Here is an 11,632-nt window from a genome sequence, read left to right as displayed (position 1 = left end):
AGAAACGATCGGATCAGAATGAAGAAAACGGCGGAGTGGGGGAGATATAATGGAACTTCGTTGCTGAGAAGATCTAAAGAGAGAGAGGAAGAGAGGACATTAGGTGCAAAAAGCATAAAGCATAAATCATAAGATTACACATATAAATACTGGGTATATTGTAGTCGAGTATCGCGGAACGTATGCTACGACTCTCAGCGCTTCGACTGGTTCTTTGTTGTTGTTTTTTCCCCTAGTATCTTGGTATCTGTGTGTGCATTTGCGAACGTCGCTTGGCAGCTACGACTTTAGCCCGTATCGGCCTCACCTCACATTCGTTCGAACGCAACGATCGCGCGCGGTTGTCTCGCCCAGCGGAACCGTAACAGAAGCAGAAACAAAAACGAAAACGAAAACAGAAACCGAAACCAGAAGCAGAAAGAGAACAAGAAGGAACCCAAGAATCGCAAAGAGCAGAATCGCTGTTTTTCGCAGTCCCGAAACAAAGAAAACACCCAGACCCCAGTTCCAGTTCCAGACCCGAAGTGTAAGTGCAAGTGTGAGTGTAAGTGTGAGTGTGTGCAAATGGCCAAGCTCTTGTTTTGGGCCGAAATCATAAGAGCTCCCAGAGCCGAGCCGATTACCATTCAAAGGGTTCGTGAATTCGATTCGAGTGTGATTCATACCGAAAAATAATACGCACACAAAAACTGACCATTGGCCGGGCATAATCCACCGTTGTATTTGAATTGGAGTTGAGTCAGCATCCAGCAGCAAACACACACAGAGATAGTCGTTCTTTGGCCGAAAAGCAGTGTTAACCGACAGAAATTGTGTAACTGTTGTCATCTTGACGCAATTAAAATTAAAACCAACAAAAGCGAAACCGAATCCGAAAGATCATCAAGATGCGGTCGACAATCGTGTGACAAGAGAGGGCCCTCCCCTCCTCCACTGGCATTCCATTGGCGGGCGATATCAGTGCTGGTTGTTTTTATTTTGGCAACATTTTTGGGTGATTTGATTGAATCGGCCCTAATATCAGTTTTTTTCGGCACCCTCCGAACATGATTTAATTAAAAGCTCAAATTGTTTTTTCCACCAAGAACCACCAACCACACAAAAGAGACAGAAGGGCGATGGGTTTATTACTTGTTTGCTCTTCTTCATAGCTTTTTTATGATACGCGTACTACTACACATGTACTATATAGAAACCATCCAAATATTATATTTATCGTATTTATCCATTAGGCAGCCGCCATGCCATGTTTTTCCACATTATTCGTATTTTTTGTGACTGATCGGATTCGGTAATGGAAAAAATGTGTGCAGCATTTTGGCATTAAATGCTTTATGGTTTAATTTTCTCGTTCAGCAGCAGCATCAGTAGACGATTTTTAAAGGCGACCCCAAGACTGCCCGAAGACTCATGATTGATAAATCGATTATTGGCAAACATTTAATGGATCTCTCAGCGATTGAGTTAGCGATGAGTCATCCTTTGTTATTTTCTGTACTCTTATCATCTCCCGGAGACCATAAATATATCCCGATCTGGGACTCCGTTGTGGGCGGTTGGAAAACAGGATCATGGGAAATAGTTAACTCACATAAACAGAAATCACCTGCACAACTTAGTTGTAAAAAATAGACAGACTTGCCAATAGTGCGTTTCATTATGAAGAGTGCCTCATTTGTTTATCCTTCAGATCTGCAAAAAGTAATTACCTTTAAGGATCCATCGAATCGACAATCTACCCCATACAGCCATGAAACGCACTGTACATATCCGTGTGTGTGTGCTGGGAAATGAAAACAAAATACCAACAATTAGCAAAATAACAAAATACAGTACAAATTCCGAAACCAAGAACCAAATATAAGAACTACAGAAGGCAGACAGACATTGGGAGACGTCTGGGATTTAATTTTTGTATTTTTTTTTAGCTTTGTAGCCGCTGCTCCTCTGCCTCTGCCACTGCTCTTTCCGTATCGGTTGGGAATTGAGAACCAACAATGTCTATATAGTGAGGGGCCTCTATCTGTGGCGGCCCGAAAGCAGAGCCACCGACTGCGGCTTCGACGGCGATGCCAGCGATGTGGTTGAAAAGATTTTCTCATTCGAAAAAATAAAGCGAAATGCACATCAAAATTTTTCGGTTTCGTTTTTGCTTTAGTTGAGAGAAAATCGTCGCTTAGTTAACGTCGACCCAAAAGAACTGTACATTCTACTGGCACCGTCGTACTATCGGAGCACTATCGAGAAGAACAGATCCGAAACACACGAAACATACAGATCCGAGATCCGAGAAATCAAAGTTAAAAAATCCAAATCAATACCGAAACCAAAACCGAACCAATCCTAATCCAAAACCGAATCGGAACAGCTCGGAAGCCAGTCCATTTCCACATCCACATCCGCATCCGTTGTACCAATCGTATCCTCCGATCATCAGCAGCAAAGTGTGTATAATCTGAACCGTACCTATAAAATATATATAAAGTTATACAATAACTGATAGATCAGTTCCCCATTTTATCCCTATATATATAACCCTTACCAGTCCTTTAGTGTGTGAGTGTGTGTGAAGGTTAAGCCAACAAAAATGAAAATCCATTACGACACAAAATAAAGTGCACGATTTGCAATTTAAATCATAGTCTGGATTGCTAAAATAACTAAAGAGATATATCTTTTTTAGATACAGATAGACACAGATACAGATACACAGCTAGACATACGTCGTAGATCTTCGGTTTGTTGAAATTGAATAAAAATTATATATATATTTTTCAAAAACGAGAAGCGAGAAAATTTTTAGAACATTTTCAAGGTGAGTTTATTTATTGCGGCCGCGGAATGGCTGCTGGCTACTGGCGCGGATGGGATTTTCGCTTCCTCTGGCGACCACCAGATACAGATACAGATACTCATACAGTATCTGCGAGACAGAGGTACACAAAATGCGAAAGTGTTTGGCGCCATAATTTCTGAGACATCCCCGAGATATTTCTTATTAATGATAATGCGGGGGTGGTCTAGCTAGGTCGGCCCCCTCCCCACTTCCACCCACCGGTGCCAAGGAAAAGAAAGAAAATAAGAAAAAAGTATCTTTCACTTGGCAATCGTCGTCGTCGTCGCGCAGTCAGGCAATTGCTTGTGCGATTTTCTTGGCTACTCTTTCTAGTTTTTCGTTTTTTTCTTGATCTATTTTCGTTCAGGCTTTCGCTCTCTCTCTTTCGTTCACTCTCTCTTTCTCGCTCTCTAGCTCTCTGATATCACGTATACGCCACTGTGAATGGTCGTTCTCTCATTTTCGATTTTCCATCCAGCAGTGGGGTCTGTGGTGTAATTCTACCAATATTCTTTTTCTCCTTCGATTCTATTGGGTTTAGAGTTCAGTGAACCCCTTGACCATCATCAATCACTCGACGAACGTCAGTCAATGAATCAATCAATCGATCAGCCCCCATGCACCTTTGTAGAGCTCTCCGAATAACAGTTCGTCACTTTTCCAATTATAGTGGGGCTGTAATCATATTTTCAAAATGAATCGATGGGTGGGCCGATAAGCCATCCCCATAAATATTTATAACAGATAACGAAGCAGGAGGCTAGGAAATGAAACGGTAGACGAGCAGATGGAGGGTATGATCGAGATCCATGCACGCGTTGCTGCCGGTCTCATGGTTAGTCGGGTAGAGTGGGGGTGGGGTAGGGAGAGATCGCGTCACGAGCTCGAGCATTAGGAGCAAAGACAATAAAAATAAGTTTCGCGTGCGGTTCAAGGTTCAGACGGAAGAAATTTACAGAGAAATGACAGTGTAGGAAGATGAGTCAGCGGAACTAATTCGAGCGGGAGTTGCTTGCGGTGTCATTGCAACTCGGTATGCCCACCCTTCCTTGATCGCACCGGTCCAAATAGGCTGAGTAATGGGTAACGATCCCTAAAATAAACGCTCTACTTCTGCTAGGTTACGTCATCTCGGCGGCACATGATCCTTAATAATGGCAACAATTAACGGAATTCAGTACAAACAGTTTATTCATTAAACTTTCCTACAAGCTCTCATGGCCGCTAAGAGGGTAGATATATATGTATAAAGGCTACTAAAGTAATAAGGATAATATGTTCAAATAAGCTGCAATTAAGATTAATTATATATATAAAAATATCATGATGAAAGATCTTATTAGACTAGAGTCAACTAATTATAAAGAGTATATTCAGGAATAATGGTAATTACGTTACACAAATAGAAATATATTCGAATGGTTTTCAGTTTAAATGCAAAAACAAGGGACGGATGGGTACATCTTTAAAGTGCACAGCAATTGCTTGTGGGGTAATCCCAATCATATGTTCGGTTGTCGATAGATTCGGAATTGCAGAAAGTTACATTGCTTGCGAAAGAGCAGAACAAAACAAACACGTGAACAATTGGATTGGTCAGCGTTACAGTACGGCTGGGAAGTTTACGGTCGAGGCATGGAATCTTTAATGTTGCTTCGACTTGCGTAAAATTTTGAATTCACATATAGCGGACGTTCACAGGTTATCAAATCCAACGATGAAAGGTGACGGTGGCTGAAAACTTGTAAATATCAGTGTGTCAGAGTAGATACGCGCGTGTATTAGTTTTAGTTCCTTTCCTTCTAGCTGCACATTTCTTTATGGTAAGCCAAACAAACCGAATCACACAATCCTAGGGTCAGTACAATAGTGGGGTTCCAAAGTATTATTCTAATATGAAGAAATGCGTGGGCATAGCCATCATGATCGAGACACCGAATGACTTCATCAGCAACGCAAACAGTATTTCGGCACCGGTAAATGTCTTTTCCTTTAGCGTTACTGTTCGTATGCGGGCGGCGTAAGCGACGTAGCAATGACGAAAGTCACTGAAGAGGGAATAGTCAATTTCACACATATGTACATATGTATGTCACTGCACGCGTAGATAAAAGCCCATCGACCGTTTTTCACTAGTGTAGGCCGAGCAAGGCTTGTATGTGTGTGGACCCACGCCGGTACACGCTGCGGTAAATACAGTGATGCTCACATGTATGCAGACGCCACGCCGAAAGAAGATTTGGGGTCGAAGACGGCTAACACATACTGTAGTCGATCGGGACGCTGGGTATTTATATGTGTGGTAAGGTGACGAGACTGTAGTGGGTATGGCTTACGGCACTACGACCGGCGTTTCGTACGGTATTACGTACGGCCAAACCTATGGTTAGGTTTTTAAGAAAAAAAAACGAACTTTAATTTTCTGTTGGCCGGCAGTTGGGGTACAATTTTCACTCACCCGATGGGTTCGGCCTTCGCTTAATAAACGTAGGAATGGTCGGCTGATCTTTTGACTAGATCTTAGCCACGATGGACACGCGGTAATTACGGTCGAGGTTAGAATTTTTCCTTTCACTGCACTACTTGAGTATTTTCCTCAGACGTCCGTCTGGGATCGCGAGTAAAATTGGAAAGAACATGCCAAAGCCACTCTCCTTCCGCTTGAGCCCTTGGTTCTCTCCTTCACCTTTTCTCACCACACCTTGACAGTAGCCGCTGTTAACTTATGTCATTTTTTTTCTTGCGCGTAACTGCCCAAAAGGTGCAAGGTTCATGTCTAAGGGAAGGGGAAACCCTGGGACGGTTATCCGATATTTTTGGTTGGACAGGCGCCACTACAACACCCCCCTACCAAGATCACACTTGGCAGTGATACAATGAAAAGAGTGATCCACGCCTGAAATCTCATTGTTTTATATCTTTAGCATGGAATTTCCCTAGGATTCGTCCTTGTAGGTCCTCGAGTTCGTAGTAACTATTACCAAGTCTTTTTCTCACCCGGGCATTTACGAAAGTAGGTGCCAGCTTGGCATTAAAGCCTCTGCTAAAGTTACTTTGCTGGAAGTTTCTTTTATACACTTCCTGACCAACGACAAACGAGACGTCTCGACTACGCAAATTATATACTTTTTCGTTGCGACTATGCGGCTGTTGAGCTGAATGCATAGCTTTTTGCCGAATGATATTGAACGAATCGTCTCGCGAAAACTGTACTGTTCGATCCTCCAGCATTTCTAACTGTCTTAATAGCTGATAGCTAGAGCCATTGGTAACCATATGTTGACCAAACGCTATTCTGTATGGGGTCGAATTAATGGCGGTATGTGTGCTCGAACGTAGTGCACAGGCAATATAGCTCAACTTTTCATCCCAATTGGATTGGTCTGGTTTTATATAGGCCTTTATCGCGGCAATGACCGAACGATTCACACGTTCTGACGCATTTGCTTGGGGTGCATGCACGGCTGTAAACATATGTTTGACACCGTAGTTTTGCAGCAAGCTCTGGAATACCTGTGATTTAAACTGAGCTCCATTATCCGATACTACCGTCTCGGGTACGCCGAAGCAGTGAAACAACTCGTCCTCGATAAATCGGAGGATCGAATCCGCTGTAAACTTCTTTACGGGTTTGAGAAATGGGAATTTGGCGAAATGATCCAGGATATAAAGATTCCTATGTTCCCTGACTTACTACGCGGATACGGTCTCAAGAAATCTACATACAGTTTCTGAAAGAATCTGTTAGTTCCCTGAGTTTTTCCCATGGGAGGTCGTAAACAATAACTTGGATGTTTTGAACATTTGCATACCTCGCACTGATTAACATATGCCTTCACATCGGTGACCAAATTCGGCCAATAGTAGTATCGCCGTATTCGCTCCAGCGTTTTGTGGATACCACCGTGTGAGGAGAGACGATGTTCGTGTGCTTGCCTCAGCACAACGGACGTTAGGGCGGATGGTACCCATAACTTCCAGCAGAGGTCATCGGATACTTTTTCTCCTACTGCATGTTCAGCACGGCGATAAATGAAACCATCAATTACTTTGACATCAGGCATTTTCGTCTGGTTGGCGGTTATTTTGGTTTTTAGATCCTCATACTCAACTGAGTGAAACTGTGGTGAACTGAGATCTAGCAGACTGTCCATTTGGAGCTCGGACAGGTCTTCAGTATAGGCTCGGGACAGGGCGTCTGGCACTTTGTTGTTGACTCCTTTTCGGTGATGAATTTGGAAGTCAAAACCTTGTAATTTTAAAGACCATCTGGCGAGTCTAGAGCTCAAATCCGATTGACTCATAAGCCATTTTAACGAAGCATGATCGGTAATAATGACAAATTCATGCCCTTCGATGTAGGCGCGAAACTTTTTAACACACAGTACAGCTGCTAAACACTCTTTTTCTGTAACCGAGTAATTTTATTGGCATTCATGCCCTTCGATGTAGGCGCGAAACTTTTTAACACACAGTACAGCTGCTACACACTCTTTTTCTGTAACCGAGTAATTTTGTTGGCATTGATTTAGCTTTCTAGACATATATGCGATCGGAAACTCGTTACCTTCTACATCTTTTTGCATAAGTACTCCGCCCACGCCAGTATGACTCGCATCGCAGTGGATAGCGAATGGAATCGGAAAATTTGGACTATGCAAAACGGGAGCACTGCAAAGTTTACTTTTCAGGTCTTCAAATGCAAGTTGGGCCTCATTCGTCCATTCAAACTTACGTTTCTGTTTCAACGTGTCCGACACTGGAGCGGCCAGACCGGCATAATTTCGAATGAATTTTTGATACCAGCCAGTTACTCCTAAAAACCTTCGTACCTGTTTGACTGAACGAGGTGTTGGGAATTCCCGAATGGCTGAAACTTTTTCTGGATCGGTTTTAATAGTTCCATCCCCAATGACATGGCCAAGGTATCTTACTTCCTTCAAACAAAATTTACTTTTTTCGACATTAATTGTTAACCCAGCTTGTTTTAACCGAGATGCTAATTCGGATAACACACGGACATGGATTTCGAAAGTAGAAGATACAACGAGCAAATCATCTAGATAGACGAACACTTCATGTCGTAACTGAGAGGGTATAACTTTATCCATTAATTTACACATGGTTTGTGGAGCGTTGGTTAGTCCAAATGGCATCACTGTGTATTGATACAGGGGTCTCCCCGGGACGGTGAACGCGGTCTTTTCGCGAGCGTCTGAAGTCAATGGGATCTGCCAATAGGCATCCTTCAGGTCGATGCTGGAAATATATTCAGCTTTTGGTAGTCGGCTTAATATTCCATTGATCAAAGGCATGGGATATGCGCTCTTTACTGTGACTTCGTTGACCTTACGGCTATCGAGACATATTCTCACCTTTCCAGGTTTTCTAACGAGAACGACTGGTGACGACCATGGACTATCGGACTCCTCAATAACGCCAAGCGCTATCATTATATCTACTTCCTCAAACATGACCTTTTCGACGGCAGGAGATACCGAATTGTGCCGCTGTTTAATTGGCTTTGCATCCCCTATATCGATATCGTGACTTATCCAGCTGGTTCGACCTAGACCTTCTTTGGCGAATGACGGGAACTTTTGGATAGCCTCTGACAACATGGCCTGTTGTGAATCCGTTAGGCTTATATGCATATGGTCATCCTTGGCTAAGGCAGCAACTTCGGGCTTGGCATTCTGGGTTACTACACCTGGAGGTAACAATTTAAATGCAGCCCAAAAGTCCATGCCAAGGTATAATTCTTGAGCGAGTGATGGTACTAAATACAATGTTATGGGATTAGTTTCATTTCGAAACAGCACGGGAGTGGAGATCTTGCCTACAATTTTCTGCGCAGCTCCATCAGCAGTTCGCACAGATGTATTAACGGTTTTGACGGTCGCATGACTAACTTTCAACGCTAACTCCCCTCCTATACAACTGATTGTTGCTCCTGTATCCAAAAGACCAGTGACTGTTCTCCCCAATAGTTGGACCTTTGCATACGGTCTTATGTCCTGCGCATTCCCAACTACGGCGGATAACAAAACTTTTCGTTCTTGCTTTCGTGCTGCATTATACGCACATCTACGCAACTTCATTCGTAGGGAGCGTTGGCTACCATTCTCTATCTCTGTCCTGGTTGAGCAGTCTGGTATTTGTGACATGGCCGGTTGAAGTGGTAGCGAGCTATGCATGCAAGCTAACGTGGCAGACAGGACAAATCTTTTTGGCTCCAGCTTTACGGTTAAAACAGACTCGGTGGAATTGGTGTCCACAGCTGGTGATAATTAACTGAGCTAGGTAGTCAACTTCCTTGGCGCACGTGCTACAAATTATTCCCTGATTCTCTATTTGAGCGCAATTCTCGGGACTACGACTTAGGGGCATGATTATCGTACAAAATCTGTTACCCAACGATCTTTTATAGATAATAACGACACTAAATACGGACTAATTTATATATAAAGGCAAAGGAATAGAAATGACAAAATGTTTTTAAATAAAAGGATCATGATTCTGCTTCGATGCACATAAGAGATAGACTGAATCTCGTTCGCTATCTAATCTCACTGTCTAAGAGACGAATTCGTGTAGAAAACAAAGATACTGAGTCGGACCAGTCTCGAATCAACTTTCATAGAGATCGGTTGTGTCGCGCTTGTGTAAAGTTGTTTTCTTTATTCTGCTTTAGCGGAGCATTCTCTTGTGTGCTAAAAATAGCATACATCGTAAATTCGGGTGCTGCTTTGTGTGGTGTCGGCAATTGGACAAAAACAAAAAACACATTTGTGAACGTTTTTACAACTGTATTCACTGCCCTTCGGGCAAGACATTCCCCTCAGTCCGCGCACAGCCGCACAAGAGGGGCAATAAAAACTTCGCTTATCAGCTACGGTATAATGAATGCGAATAGTTCATCTGACTCTCGGCTTAGGAATAAGCGGACTGATCATGAGAGAATGCTTCTAATATCAGGCAAATTACCTTCTGAGATTCGTTCTGAGTACCGGTCAGAGGCTGAACGCTCTACATGCACAGAAACCACAACAACAGTAACATTCACTAGTGCCACCAACAACACCACCTACACCATGGCAACTGCTACAATAAGCAGTATCTGCGCTGCACTAAGCTTTGATAGCCAAGAAAACTCCATATCCACATGCCCCGACGACACTGAGGCAAAAACACTTCGCACTGCTGCCGAACGACTTCTGGATGCTCAAAAACGGAGAACGGGCAAAAGAAAAAACGATCAGACTTTGTCATCTAAATCTAAACGAGGGAGCGGCGGCCGGGACCTGGGCTTCCCCCCCACTACAAGCCAACAGGCAAACACCAACAACAGATTTTCCATTCTTGACACGAACATCCCAAGTGATAGTAATAATGAGGAAGTTCGGATGAATGTAGATGTAGACGCTGGAAATGACCAACTGGATGAACACCTTTATGAAGCAGTTAATACAGACCAGTGTCTTCAAGGAGAATCAACGAGCTCTGGTAATCAGCTTAAAGGCCCTCCAAAACCACCGCAAATAGTTGTCAATATTAGCAACTTAAATGACTTATTTGATGTCATAAAGGACGTTGCAAATTTGAATAACGTTGTCGTCAAAGCTAACCAGGGGGAAACGGTCAGAATCCTCCCCAAAGACAGTGATACCTATAGAGCAATTGTGGATTGTTTCGATGCCATTGGAATAGAATTCCACACATACCAATTGCAGACTGAAAAGCCTCATAGAATTGTTGTAAGAGACCTACATCATAGCACCCTAAACAATGATATTACCGCCGATTTTAAAATGTTGGGCTTCGAGGTCCTTCACATCCATAATCCAAGCTCAAGGACTAACAAGGACGAAAAACTTAATATTTTTTTCATTAATATTAAGCCTTGTGCAAAAATTAACGAAATTTACCAAGTCAAGACCCTTTGCCGCCAAAAAATAAGGATTGAAAGGATGCGAAAATCCACAGAGATTGCTCAATGTCGTCGATGCCAGGATTTCGGCCACACAGCCAAATACTGCCGCCGACATCACAACTGTGCCAGATGCGGTGAAAATCACCAAACCTCACAATGCACACGCCCCCTAGATGCACAGCCAACCTGCATTCACTGCTCTGGAAGCCATATGGCCAGTTACAAAGGATGCCAATGGTATCAGGAGTTTCTACGCCGATCAATGGGCTCCGCAAAGAAGGCAATTAATACGAACAGGACGGGTCATGTCCCCTTAAATAATCAAGTGGCATATGCTTACTCTACCACACTTCATGGAGACCAGCAACAGTTTCCTACCTTGCAGTCTAGTCACAAAAAGGGGGCTAATAGACCAACAATACAGCAGCACCAGCGAAATATTGTTCAGCACCAACCTTTGGTAGGCACTAGAAGTAATACAGGAGCCTCCTATGCTGCCGTAGCAAATGGTAATTCAAATGCAATACCTGCTACACCTGCTCAGCGTCGTTTTCATAGTCTACAAGCGCATCAGCCACAAGGATTGAATAACCAGCAACAGAATTCATATGAAGTTCATGCACTGCTACAACAACAGCAGACAAAATTTCAACAATGGCAACAACAGCTCCAACAGCAGCAGCAGCAGTTTCTTATGTGGCTACAGCAACAGCAGCAAGAACAGCAGCAGCATAATAGTCAAGCCAATCAACGCCTTGAAAAACTTGAAAAAATGGCTTTTGAATTGGCCAACACGATTAAGCAATGGGCTGGATCTAATCTTCAGCTCCAGAACAACGTTTCAGCATCTCAATGAACCCACT

At 43.2% G+C, this 11,632-nt stretch overlaps 1 long non-coding RNA gene and 1 pseudogene across 1 annotated transcript; one reads left to right on the top strand and one right to left on the bottom strand.

Moving 5' to 3' along the window:
* The first annotated feature begins 320 nt into the window (after nt 1-320).
* Nucleotides 321-11,632, top strand: part of LOC117185944 — a 162,826-nt pseudogene continuing 151,514 nt past the window's right edge.
* Nucleotides 5,096-5,473, bottom strand: LOC117192241. The gene is made up of 2 exons (XR_004474258.1): nt 5,295-5,473; nt 5,096-5,216 (listed from the first exon to the last, which is right to left on the bottom strand). It is a non-coding gene; the product is annotated as an uncharacterized LOC117192241 (long non-coding RNA).

This window comes from Drosophila miranda (assembly GCF_003369915.1).
Source record: "Drosophila miranda strain MSH22 chromosome Y unlocalized genomic scaffold, D.miranda_PacBio2.1 Contig_Y2_pilon, whole genome shotgun sequence".
Taxonomy (NCBI): Eukaryota; Metazoa; Arthropoda; class Insecta; order Diptera; family Drosophilidae; genus Drosophila; species Drosophila miranda.
The sequence above is the reverse complement of the archived record's forward strand: the minus strand, read 5'-3'. Positions and strand labels throughout refer to the sequence as shown.